Below are 14497 nucleotides of genomic sequence, written 5' to 3'. Positions count from 1 at the left end.
GGGGAGGCGGGAGCGGAAACAGCCCGGGGCTGAGCGCGGCTCCCCGCGCCGCCTCTGCCTGAGGGGTTTGCGCTGGCTGGGCGCCTCACGTCCCGCAGGGGCTGCTCCGTGTGAGGGTCACAAAAACCCGGCCAGAAACCACTGCCAGCTACCTGGGCAGGGGGAGAATCCGCCGCTCCGAGCCCGGCTCACGCCAGGTGTTCCCTGCCCTGCCCAGCGCTGCCCTCTCCGTGAGGGGGCACCGCCTGGGAGCCGCTGGGGTGTGAGGCTGCGGCTTTGGCTCCCCCGACAGCTCCAGGGAAGATAGAGCAGAATTTTTGTTTTTTTTTTTTTTTTTTACTCTGTCGTTCCCCCGCACCCAGTAGTATCCTTAGAGCATATTTATTGACTGGAGGAATTGTGCTGGCGCATTCCTCTCCGCTTGTTTTTCATCTCTCTAAAGGGAATGTGGGATCTCTTCTGCGGGATTCCTTGGCCTGGTTGAGGATGCTGCTCCATTGTAGCATTTGCCCAATATCCAGCCTTCAGGGTGATTTCCGGCTAATCTGCAAGCTTCACAGAGCTGCCAGCTTGTAAACAAATTACTGAATAGTGAGAATAGTGGCAAATCTTTAACTTTTTCTTCAGTGTGCATTTTAGAAGTATATGAATAATAATAATACAACATTGTGGAGGCAGTGGAAATTCTGTCTCTGTGATTCAGTGCCTTTACAAATCTTTCATGTATTTAGTCTGTTTCTTAGCATCTAAGGATATGTATTGTTTTGTGTATTGGAAGAGCCTACAGTGTACATCTTCCCTGTATACTAGAGTAATAGCTTTGATTGTCAGTTGTCTAAACATTTGCTAATACATGTTAACTAAGGGGTTTTTGAAAAGACATTTGGGTGAGAGCAATTCTTAATGTCTGCAAGCAGAAAAGACAAAAGCCTCTTTTTATTTTTGAAGAATTATTAAGGTCTCAAGATTTGGTGAATCCAGTTGACTTTTGTTTCAACTGCCCATGTGCACGGAGAAGTGAACATGTAGGAAGCAGGTCCTGAGCAAAATCCTGTGAATGTAAATACTGAGAACTGAGTTTGAGTGTAGATTTTATTTCCAAGACCCTTGGGTACTGCAAAAGAACTTTGTAGAAATGGCACACCTTTAAGAGAGCAGCCTCTCTGCTGTTATCTTTCTTTTTTCTTACACCTGTAGCATGGAAGAAAATGCCTGCATGCTGTACGGCAATTTTCTGTGGTTGGAACCGTGCTTGAGTGATGATCCTGAATCAAGTTTTGTTGATCAGGCTGTGCCATTACTAAGATAATAGAAAGTCCTGAGCCCTGAGGCAGAAGGTTCTGATGAGGATTAAAAGGGGAATAGTTGGTTCTGATTTTACCTTCCTCTTTTTTCTTACACTAGTAGGACTGCTAAGGAAATCTTTGACTATATATGCCTTCCTGGTTTCTTGAAGAATTCAGTATAATATGGTTACCAGTGATTTGTCAGGATGACATTCTTTTTGAAGAAGCAGAACATTCCCTTTGACCTGCCTACATTATTTGCAAGTATTAATTCACTCAAATACTTTAAACCAGAAAATTAGCTCTTTTGAGCTTTGAACCGGAATTTTTCCCCCCACTGGCACAAAGAAACAAAAAATGCTTGAAAAGATGTGGAATATTTCATTATAAAATTTAATTTTTTTTTAGAAGTAGATACTAAGGAGGAGGAACCTGACATAAAAATGAAAAAAATTCAATTTAGAGTAATATCAAAGCAAAGTAATGAATTATTTACATTTTAAAATTGGATTTGCTTAACCATTTTATCCTGAAGTCACAACATCACAGAATGAGCATGTGTGTGTTAATAGTTTCAGTGCAGTCAATAACATTTCACTGATTTACTTTTTTAAAGAAATCATTTGTCTTGCTGCCCTGCTATTAAAATAGAGCATGTCAATGTCCTTCAGGAATACCAGAGTGCTTAAAAACACACTGATTACTCTGTTTTAATGCTCACTGAGTTATTTCAGTGAAGTGATCAATTTGATGATCAAGTTCAAACAACTACCTTTGGTTCCAACAATTTGCTCAAATATTTAAGCTGCTAGTTTAAATTCTTTGCTAGATCATGGAACAGTTTCCTCCTGTGCTTCCAAGGCTGTTCTCAACAGATGGAAGGCATTACTGGCCTTTCCGAGAACTTAAATTGCACATGATTTTATTTGTCTCTTTAGAAACATAATGACCCTTTTTTCTTGAGTTATCTCCTTCTCTAACTAAAAAGTTATAGTCTTTTTAATTGCTCTGTGTCTGCTGTAATGGGCCTCCCTGGTCTATTTCTGTTTTTCTGGCTCTTTGAGATGATGTAATCCTCTCTGAATGCAGTACATGAGAGAGGAGGAAAGTACAGTCTGCATTGCAATGTTGCCAGAATTAGAGATTCTTCGATGTAAAATGCATTTATACTTGTAGTGCAATTCTTTATGCAAAATAAACTTCACATGTTACTTAATTTAATGTTTGCATTTCTATAATTTTCAGAAAAGGCTGTTTTTACAATATACTGGTTGCAGAAGGAGTGGATGAGTTGTATCTCCCTTGAGCTTTCCTTTTTGGTGGGTAAGTTACAAACAGATTATTCTTTTATTGATCTGTATGAACATCAGACCACACTCAGACTTGGAGAAGAGAATAAACACATGTCACTGAAGCACAGAAACATGCTCAAAAAGTCTTCTCATGCCAATATGGCCCTGTGTGTCTAGAGGAACATCTTACTGCCCTTGAACACCTGGCAGGCATTGGCCCAGATAAGTGTTTGCAGCTTTCCTTCAGTCTGTGAGTGTGAAGTGTCAAGTTTATAATTTGAAAAAACCTAATAAACCTAATAAACTCATGCCCCAGTTCTGCCTGGGTTTTAGGAACATTTTGCTTAGGCCTAAACAAAGTGCAGGCAAAAGTCTATGCAAGCCTGTTCTCCACAGATTGTGGTGTTGATAAAGGAAAGATGAGTCAAAAATGGTAACTTTTAAGCCTTCCAATCCTTCCAGTGACATAGGGAGCCTATGCAGTGTGTTAAGTTTGGTGTATAGACACATTTAGGTGTAGATACAGATATATGTAAGGTCTTGCCTGCTTGGAGCTTTTAATCAATAATATCATCAATCCAGCCCCTACTTCTTGCTAAACCTGGCTGAATTTTTAAGACATTGTCACTGAGGAAATTACTTACAGAGGGAACTCTGACTGAGGCACATGAGATGTGGAAAGCAAAGGAGTATTAAATATTTTTAGTTCTTTTTATGGTTAAGACAAGAAAAATCAAATTGTCTTTTTTTTTTTCCCCTTGGATACAGAAATGGAATTACACCTATCTCTGTATGTTTTTTAGGAGGTAAAAAAACCCAGCTTGAAAAACTATTTTGGTTTCTTTATATTTCTAAGAGTATCTTATAGTTACCTAAAGTATCTGTTTTACACCTTTGTTCCTTATCTGAAATATATGCACAGTTCATTGTATATTATCTTACAGTGTATATTATCTTAGCTGAAAATACTGCTTATTTCATTGTGTGAAATAGAATTAATTATGAAATAAGTATTTATAAATTTTTCAGGTTCCTAAATACTTTGCTGAGGAGTCAAATGGTAGAAATGTAGAGGTGAGTTTCTTTTGCTTGCATGTAAAAAAGCACACAGCATTCTGTCTTATGGATATGGTTTGACTTAGAAGTTAAAAAGATACCTCTGACAACAAACTAAGTCATTCAATTTTTGTAAGATTACATGAATTCAGATATATCGGGTAATGGAAATTCCAAATACTGTGTAAATATGATGACTGACTTCACCATAAAAAATGTAAATTCTAGGATTTTTTACTCAACTTCAGTGGGAATTAGCTATGGCTTTAAATACTTTAGAAAAGGCAGATGAGAAGTCACAGTCTTTTCCTGTGAATTCAGGCTTTTAAATAACAGTTGCAAAAAACCAGGGGTGATTTTGAGCTGTGTCTACTGTCTTTGTGGTCTGCTTCAGGCATGATCCCTGTTCCTGAGCAGCTTGGTGACTGCTAGGTCAGGGTGCCTTTCTCCTTGGGAAGGTCACTTTGGGGTAGAGTCAGAATTCAAGGTTCTGTGAGAGGCCAAGGTTCTACATTGTTTTATAATTTCAACTTGAACTGGAAATGTATAAGCTTTCATTAAAATTTGTCTTTAGTATGAAAATGCTTGATGTAATAAAATACAGACTAGATAACTATACCTACTTAGAATATACATTAAACCATAAGTAATTTATTTTACAAAAAAATTGAATTCTCAATATAAAAATATTTTTCAAATTTCATAGTTAGCTATCAAAAAATACTTCCTTTATGCTATAGGATCAGTAGCATGATATTGGTACAGAAATATCTATAATATTGTCTGTGAAATTTTGACTTTTCATCTTTTTTGCATATTAAGTTGCTATTATTAATAAAATTATTTTATTAGTTTTTGCAAATTAATCTATCATCAAATAATATTACACCGATTGAATTTCACAATCTGTGTTGAAATAGGTACTAGATGATAAGACTTAAGAATATGGTAAATATTCTGAGTGAATTTTGACTGCCTCACATTTATAAATGAAATAAACCTAATTCCTGTTATTTGTCCAAGTCCAGATACTGGCAAACTGATAAAAACAAGTTGTGTAGAGTGAAGGATAGATACAAAATTTAGGTGCTTGAGCTGCCTTAATAAACTCTATGTCTGAACACTGAACTGTTGATAGCACTTGCCACAAAACATGTGTGGGTAAATGCAACATTTTTGAGGAAAAGTGTTAAAAGCACATCCAGAAGCATGCTGGTTGAAGTTGATAATGTGCAGAAGTAATCACTAGTCCTGCAAAATATTAAATGTCTTTTTTTTCCCCCCCCGTAAAACCCAATGTAGAGCTTACTGCTGGCACTGGGTAAAAGTCTTACATGAGTTTATAATCTACACCTATTCCTCTTAGAGACATTTGTAATACACTGACAACAGTTGATGATGCTTTCTGAAATGCCTCCTTTGGTGGACTGATAACATTTTTTGTTTATTTGTGCTTAAAGATGTGCAAATATACCCAGACAAGCAAGATGCAGGGAATGTGGAAATTCTATTAGCGTTTCTTCACACAGTTTTGGCACAGCTTAGGATCAATGCTTGTCTCCTAGATCATGTTAGTCCAATGTCTTCATCTACTTTTTAATGGTGGTTATTTACAGTATTTCTGTTCTTGCATATTTTTTATTATGTTACAGATTTAATACAACAGGTGTGACTGGATGCCTTACTAATTTTCTATCAAACAAAAACATTTTTGTGGTTTAAACTTTAGATGTTTAGACTTTTAGTCTTAGGTTTACTGAAAATTGAAAAGAAAAATCAGTAATAGGCTGAGAGACTTGGAGGTGTCTGGCAAATGCAAATCAGTCCCTGTATTTTGACAATGTAATGTTGAGATACCCAAAGAAGCTGCTTTTGTTTCTCTCAGTAAAAGCTAAACATTCCCCCTGCAAGTTTTTCCCTTCCGTACTTCTGCAAGCTGAAAGAAGTTCCTATATGCTTGTGGATCATGTTTCAAATTAAAATCCTTGTATGTTTTATCTTTGTCTAGTTGTGATTTGCTTTGTGGTTTTAGGAGTTTTAAATTCCTGCATTCATTGTACTGAATATTTTTTGTTGTTTTGATAGAAAGTTGTTCTCAAAGTCTGGAGAAGTCTGTTTCTCCCAGAATAATCTATTGCAGTGCTTCAGGATTCCTTGTGGTCATGGTTTCTCCAGAAGTTTAACATATAAATTAATTTCAAGTGTTCTTATAGCTGTTATTATCAAACAAAAAATCTGCATATGCCACAAGTACAAAAATACAAGTGTTTTACTCATGCAGCTCAAGTGCATCAGCTGTAGGTCCAAGATTACCCTTTCATGTAACTTTAAGGAGCTGTAGTTGAGTGTATGAAGAATTAGTTTAGTTAGCAATTTTATATCATGGAACTTAAAATACAGTTTTAGATGAAATTGACTGTTTATTTTGCTTTGCTTACCTTGTGTAATGGTGCTAAAATTTATAAAAGGTATGAGTTTGGAATATTTAGGTTAAGAGCATAAATCAAAAGTGTGTGGGTTCTGTTGCCTCAGATAATCACGATGTTCTTTATTAAGAAGAGGAGAAAAATATTCCTGTGGCAGGAGGCTGTGATTATGTACACTGGCTTTGGTTCAGTACATCACTTAGATTCTGTCTTAATTGTTGGCTGGTAAATGTAGTATGTGCTTCAGATAATGCATGTTTTAGTGCTGTTCTGAATCAGGAACTACTTCAATATACTCAAAAGTGATTAAACACTTAGAAGTTGTTAAAATGTTTAAAAGAAGGATGTGTTGGAGTAAGAGAGGGCACAAACTGAGGAATTGATTTGGTGCTGCTCCTTTGTGTTGGCAGTGCCTCACCTCAGATAACTGTGAGTTTGACAATGTTGTACATTACTATTTTGCTCACAGCCATGTCTGAATTTATGTAGGTATCTTTGCCCTGATTTTTTCCCCTTTTGAAACCTAACCAAGAGCACTTGTTTGACAGAATGGCAGATTTTGTGGCACATTTTCTTCTTGTTCCCAGACATGCTAAAGATACTTTTTCTCAGGTAAGAGTATCAGTAGGATTTTCATCAATACATGGTAGCTGCTGCATTTTGGCACACAAAAGTATTAATGTGACACATAAACCAATGTTCCTGCATCCAGATTGGCAGCTTTTGGCTCCAGAAGGCAGCATGTAAGTACCTGAGAGACAGAACAACCAGGACTGGTGAGGAAAAGCTGGAAATTATCATGGGTGGTTATTAAAGGGAATTTTTTTGGCGCATATAATAAGTGAATAGCAAAATGAAATTATTAAATGATGTGATTTTTAAAACTTTTTTCCTCTAACTGAAGTTCATTGCAATTGTGACAGTTCAATATTTTTACATTAATTAAAAAAATTACTATATGAAATCTTTTTCATAGACTTTTTAGATATGGTGTTATTTTGTCAGGTGTATTGGTTGTCACAAGTCATTATGTTGTTTTTTTGGCAGTACTTCCTGAATCTATTAAATATTTTGATGATGGCTTTAAGGAGGGATTGGTAGACTTAGTTTTTCAGTGGGTATCAGGCTGGTACTTCTTTTTCTTTCCCTGAGGCATATTTTATCCGGAGTACCAGCTGTGCATTTCAGTGAGAATATGTTGCCTTATGTGTGTAATGCCATACATGTATGCATACATAGAAAATGCAGAACTAGAAACACTGATGTCAAAGTTAGCTTTTTCTGTATACTGATTGTAGGTATATAAATACGAATAATATTTTAAAACAGTACCCTGGAAAAGAATCTGAACTAACTATTCATGGTGTTATTTCTCCTTAAGTAAAACAAAACTGAATCAAACATCTCAAAATGTTTTTTGCAAAAGCAACTGTTTATAGGTGGCCTTGAAGGTATCTCTATATAAAAGAGCCACCTTCTACAAATATTCTTACAGAATTCAGACTATACCTGTCCTAGAAATTTCTATGGGAAGTAGTATTATATTACCATTAAATACCTGCATGTTTTGACAGTAAAAGTTTATGATTTTTAGAGTGCACATGTCATTTGATATCCATTCCAAAACTTAGATTTAGAGCAGATTTCTGTCTTTAGTGCTCATTTATTTAGATTTCATGACAATGTGGATTTCATTATGTTATATGTTGAAACTGATTGACAAATGCAAAAGAAATATGTTTTTGAAGTAAATGTAAAATACAGAAATATCTTCTCAAAACCTTTCTCTGTGTCAGTCATTGTGTATTGGGCAGAATTTTCTTTTTAGTTACAGACAGAGAAAATTGTATGTAGAAAAAGATCACCCTGAAAAATTTAATTTAGAGAAGGTTTATATACATAAAAGTTATACATGCTCCAAACTCCTAAAGGGCCTTTAACTTGGAAGAGACGGATAAGCCCACAACATTCTCTGTAATGTGTAACCACTATAAACAGATAATGGATAGATTTAAGTGAAATTTAGTCAGACCAGAAAAAATCCCAGAACTCTAGGAGACCACTGCTATGGCACAGAGTCTGTGTCTGCATGAAACCTACGGTGTGGGAGCTGTGTAAAATTTGAGTGGAATGAAGACTGAAAACCACAGAATAAAGTAAATTAAGTATTGCTGCGAGAATAATTCCCAACCTCAACAAAACATATGCAAATGTATTAAATTACCAGAACTGGAACAACCACAAAGTAAGGATATTCACCCATGTGCAAACCCAAGCAGAAGCAGAAGGGAGATAGCAAAAACTGTTCTGGTTGACTTTAAGTATATGAATGTAATTATTTCAGTTAACAGACTTAGATCTCATGCCTAAAGTTGACAGTGGCATAAAAACCGGTACATTTGAGACAGGAAATAAAGCAATTTTAATTTCATTTGGGGATATTCATACGGTAGTTTTCAAAATTCACATAAACATTTTTCTAAATTAATTTTTTTTTTTTAATTTTAGGTCTAAAACCAAGGAAATGTGTCTGGAATAAATTGAATCTCAAAAGCCTTAAGGCTGCCAGAGTAATTCATACTAGTAAAGATGCTACTGCTAAAATACAAGCTGATGCATCTGCCAGTTCTGCAGCAGCCAGTCAATCTTGTAAATATTTTAAACACATAATCCATGTGACCATAGACTTTGGAATGAAGCTTATGGTACACTGCAAGAACTTAATTGTCAACATAAATTGTTTCTAATACTTCCAGTTTATTTTGCACAAACCCAAAATGTTAAAGCAATTCAAAATTAAATGTGAATTTTGATCAACTCTAAACATATATCCTGCCAATATTTTGTAAGTCAATTTGATTAAGCTGTGAACAGTATTACAAAGCATTTAAAGGAGATGCTGATAATCCATCTTGGTTTGATTTGTCTGTTTTCTTATACTAATGACAGCCACTCTTTTTCTACTCATTTCTCTGGTATTTGGATCCCATTTTCAATATGTCTTGCATTGTAGCCTCTTTTACCTCCTTGTTTTCGCTGTCCCGATGGATCAGACCTTGAATTTTATTCTTTCAGTCTAGCCTTCTCTTCTTTCTCATGGCCAGTATTTTAATTTTTTTTTTCAACCTTCTTGTGTTGATGTTGCTTCTAACTTCCTCCCTTTTTGAATGTTATCCAGCATTTTTTTCCTTCAGGGTAGCCAGTTTCTTCTCTCTTCTCCCTTCCTAAAATTACTGTTTTCCTTCAAGCATCTACAGCCACAATTTTATGCAACAATAGTCTCTTAATCCTTTTTGTCAGTCTGCACCAACCATAACCATAACTTTTCCTATCCCTGCCTTTTTTCCCCCCTTCATTTGTTTTGTTTTCATGGGCTCATATGCTTTTTCTGAATTTAAATAATTTCCCATTCATCAAGGTAGAAAAACTTTATTTTTGTTGTGAAATAATTCAGAGGAAAATAACTTGAGCAAAAACTTGAAAGTTTGCATTCCCAGTTTTCAGTGACACCACTCTGATATATTTTCTCTACAATTAGAGTAAATGCTTAGGAAAAGATGGTGGGTTGTCTCTTGTGTCTGTTAATGTTAACGAGAGGAGGTTTGGAACATGTTGTACTCAGAAATCCTGAATTAATGAGGTGCTGCAGACACAGCAGAGGGTGAGAAGAGTTGTGTCATGTGCCATGATTTCCACAAAGCTTTCTCTTGTAATGTGGTTGTGAAAGAGCTGTGTGTGGCTATTTAAGCAAAGAGGAGAGTTCCTCTTGAGACCTAGCTGAGGGATTTAGTGTCTACAAATGGATATGGCTTTATGGAATCTTTATGTAGATTGCCTATGCACAGTTCACTTAATAAAGTGAACTATCTTACTGTCATTGTGTATTGCTTGTTAGCTTTCCTGAGTAATTTTCCTTTTTTACTTTAGTGTTTCTTTATAAGTAGAATTAATGTGGTTTCTTTAAAATTGGAAGTCTGTGTTACTCTCATCGAGTTACAGTCTTGAAAGGAGATTCTTGTTTACAGAATCCATTTTTTATGTGTTGCTCAGTTTGCAGTACAGTGTTTAGAAATAGAAATGTATTTGTGTTTTTGAACACAGGAACATTTGGGTATTTTTTTAAACCCAAAAATCTAAACTCAGTGGAAACATTTGCCTGATCTTTATAACATCTAGTGGTTCCATTCCAGTATAACCATATTTCCTTTTAGAGCTTGATACTTTACTAGTATATAGAAACAAGAATATGAAAACAAATAGAAGGTGATTATTTGGAAGCAGGGTCAGTAAATCACCTCAGCTGTTGATTAACACTTCTGACCTCAGGGAGCCTGTTTTAATGACAATAATTTTGAAGTCTCTGCAGCTGTTACCTTGATGGTTTTTGCCAAGATACACCAACTTTTTTTTTTTCCCCTATGGCAATAAAATAAAAGGGAGAAGCCTTACTATTTTAGTCCTTCCAGTAGAGATTTACCTTAGGCTTTCAGGGTGCTCACTGTTTTATTTAATAATCACTTATTCTCTTTCATGGCCACTGAGTAGTTAGTTACTTCTTCAGATACACTTTTATGCCTGAGTTTTGGTGAAATCCATAGGAATGAGGTGCATAGGCAGGTTAGCTGAACTATTAATGTATCTTACACAGCAGTTGAGTGTCCGTGGCTTTCAAATGTTCACTTTCCTCTCCAGTTTCATCCCATTTTTCTGTACTGTGCAGTAACATCAGAGTAACTCAAGAAGATATAAACAGGCTCACCCTGTTTGCTCGGGTGAGCAGAGACACTGATCTGCCTTTGGCATGGGGGTGTTCTGGTAGCGGCAGAAGTCACTGTGAATGTGGGTGCAGACAGCTGCAGCTCCTCTGCTGCCTGGTGTGATTAATCAGGTAATTTCATAAGTCAGGTAATTTGTGTATGTTTGATGTTTTAGCAGTGCATGCCAGACTCAAACTTGTTCGTCTTTCTTATCAAGTAAGACATTGAAAGTGTCTTGCTGAAAGCTATATAGGAAATCTGCAGCAGAGCAAGGTTTCAAAGGCCAGTAGATGAACCCTGGAAACTCGGCAGTCACTGAGGACTGAATTATTGTCCATCAAAACTGGTGCTGTCCAAGGTAATAGTGAATTTGATTTATGTTAGGACAGCCAGTTGTAATTGTAAAGGGAATTGCTCCTGGATCCTGATTAAAATTATATTATATAATATTATAAAGAACATTTCTAGGGGTAGTAAAGAAATTACTAGACTAGCTGGAAGAAAATGAGGTGAATCTTCTGTTCTACTCAGTGCTGGTGACTCCACACTTGGAGTACTGTGTTCAGTTCTGGGCTCCCAGAACAGGAGAGACATGGACAGAAGAGAGGCGAGGGAAGTGGCACGGAGGTGGCTGGGGGCTGGTGCATCTCTCCCATGAGGAGGGATGGGGAACCAGCTCCACTGTTTAGCCTGGGAATGGAAGGCTTGGGGGAAACTTAGCAATGTATAGAAATTCCTGAAGGGAGGGGTGCAGAGAGACCTGAGCCAGGCTAACTTCTGTGGCACTAACCCTTATGTGACAAATTTATGCATCTTCATTCTAATTCCTCTGTTTTTCTGGTTAGCACTGAAGTAAAAGAATTATTTTCATGAGAAAGTAATTTCATCTGAAGTGAGTAATTTTGGTTTTCCTTTCGTATTGGGTCAATCTTTTCAAGTGCCAGGCCTCTAAATAAAAGAGTTTCCCTAGTGAAACAACCAATCTTGGTGAGTTAGGATTGGCCTTCCAGGCAGAATGGAAGAAAATCTCCCTTTTTAGGCCTGGAATGTAAGCGGTTATGGAATTTCAGTGTCTGGAATGCTTAAGATTTACAAGCTAGCTTTCCTCAGACAGGTATTGGGAAGTTATTTACAGAACTCAAGACTTCAAAATTAAATGTGGATTGTTAGTTTTAATACTATATTAATCCCCCAACCCCCAGATATTTAAAATTAAATTTTCCTGGTTTATGAATTTCAGTGTATGGTGTTAAAAAGCTTTTTTTAGAAATTTTGCTGGGGCAATATTTATAAAGTTAGTATAAATGTCATGTTAAAAACCTTGTGCAACTCTTTGAATATTTTTCCCATCTAGTTTCTGCTTTGAGTACAGTCCTAATCTTCAAAATTATCAGCATAGAGAATTTAGCATCTTGTCCTGCTAGTAAATTCACCTTCTCTGCTGTATTAAGTAAATGTGTGATTTAAATAACTGTTACCATTTAAAAATCATCCAGTGGTGTAAATAATTGTACTTACTTTTTTTTTTTTGTTATTAAATGTTAGTTAAACAAAATATTTCTAAGTGTGGATCTCATCTCTGATGATGACTTTTCCTAATTTGTGGAAAATCATCTAAACTGTCACTTTCTTTTTCTACATGTTAAATGTTACTAAATCATTGTGGTATTTGAAAAACTAGTAGTGAGGAGATAGATTTCATAGCTTTATGAAATATTTAGACTACTCAGATACTGGTCACTAAGTGCAATGAAATACTGATGTCTTTATTGCTTTATTGATTTAATGTCAACTTACATCTTGCTTCAGCTTATTAAAAGAGAATATACATATTTTCTTCAAAAAGTAATTTAAAACACAGACAAGTGTATTTTAATAGTCAATTGATCAGCCATTTAATAATGTGATTATTACAGATGCTATGCAGAGCCATGTTTTAAGGTACCTGCAACAGAACTAAAAGTGAGACTGTATTGTACCATATAATATATTTTACAGGTCATGGATATTGTCCAGCTGTCATTTTTATTGTGTATGAAATGTATTTACACCATTTTGTATACCTTTAAAGACTCACAAGTTATGAGACAAATGTGTAAGTATCTATCTCCCTAACAAGGAAATGTGTTTTGTGTAGTTGTTTGAAGGGATTCTTTCAAGAAAAATATCTTTTATAGAATCCTAGACTCATTAAAATAGGAAGAGTAGCACTGCAGGTCTCTTGTCCAATCTCCTGCTCAAATTAGGACCCACACTGCTTGTATTGGCCTTTGTATTTTAAAACCCTACAAGAATGGAGATTCTGCAGTCTCCTTTGAGATTCCTCAGCTGATATTTGCTCATTTGTGTCCCAGAGTGCTTATCAGCAGTAATATCAAAGTAAGTAAGTAAAACCTTTCTAATTACAGCTGCTGTGTAGTGGAGCAGTTTCTGTGAGATGTGAGTGGCTGCTGTAGGTGCTGCTTTGACCACAGGAGTTGTGTTTTCCCTCTGAGCCCGTCTGGACACACTGTGTAGTGTCAGTGGGAAACAAAGAAAAAAGCTCCAGCAAAGCCAATGCCTCTGAAGGGAAGGCAAAGCAATTACACTTGAGATTGGCTTTTATTGCTTTTTTTGCTTGGGTTTTCTTGAACTTTTAGTATTATACAGGTTAGAAATGAGCCGTTTCCAGACTTGTGTATCAGTTTCTTTACGTAAAAACATATTTCCCTCTGACATGGTATGTTGTATGTTGGTGTTAAGATTGCATTGGATTGTGATGTAATTGATGTAAGAGGCTTTTGTGAAGATTTCTGACATCTTTCTGAATTACTATTAAGATCAAATAGATTCTTATTATCCTTGTCTTGTAATAGTTTGTTACTGGAGATCATCACTGTAAATTTTCTGATTATTATTCTCTGGTTTCAGCACTGAACTGATTTTTTTGAGTCAGTGTTTGAGAATAGATTTTCTAAGATAAAGATACATTGACAATGCTCAGTTCACAAGACATATGAGTGTGGTATACTGATGAATTGCAGCGTTTGCAGTCAAGTGTCTTTCTGGGAACAATTCCCTCACAGAACACATTTCAGTTGTGACAGCTGTAAAAAAAAAAGTAGCCTTGGCTTATCTGAAAATGGTGGTAACATTGTGATTCATTCTGTGAAGCATTTAGCAGTAAGGCTAATTACAATTTGCATTCAGGATTTGTTTGACTGTATTTCTATGTTACTGAATTACATAATCAAAAGATTGTTTAAAAGAGCCTGTCTGCATCTGGTTTTAAGCTTTTTTACATATATATTTATATATTAACGTGCATACATACATTTTAATTAAAACTTCAGTAAAGCTTTTAAGCACAAACAATCCTAATGGGGTTTTATTATCTTAATTTTTATTTTAAAGCTTCTGCTAGCCTAGTTTAGATATTGAAACTTCTGATAGTATGTTAATGTTGATCATAAGTGTGAGCTTTGTTTCACTGTTACATATTCACAGAAAGTAGTGCAGGGAGGTGCCAGCAAAAAAGCTTCCTGTATAGTACAGTCTGTTGTGTTCAGTGAACAAGTAATAAATAAACTAGCAAAAGCACAGTGAATGAAGGTTTACTGGTAGAGCTGTACTGATACATTTTTTTCATGGATCTGTTTCTATCTTCTTTGATTTTTGACTTGCTAATATCATAAATGATT

Source organism: Lonchura striata, chromosome 11, assembly GCF_046129695.1.
Source record: "Lonchura striata isolate bLonStr1 chromosome 11, bLonStr1.mat, whole genome shotgun sequence".
In the NCBI taxonomy this organism is placed as follows: domain Eukaryota; kingdom Metazoa; phylum Chordata; class Aves; order Passeriformes; family Estrildidae; genus Lonchura; species Lonchura striata.
The sequence above is the reverse complement of the archived record's forward strand: the minus strand, read 5'-3'. Positions refer to the sequence as shown.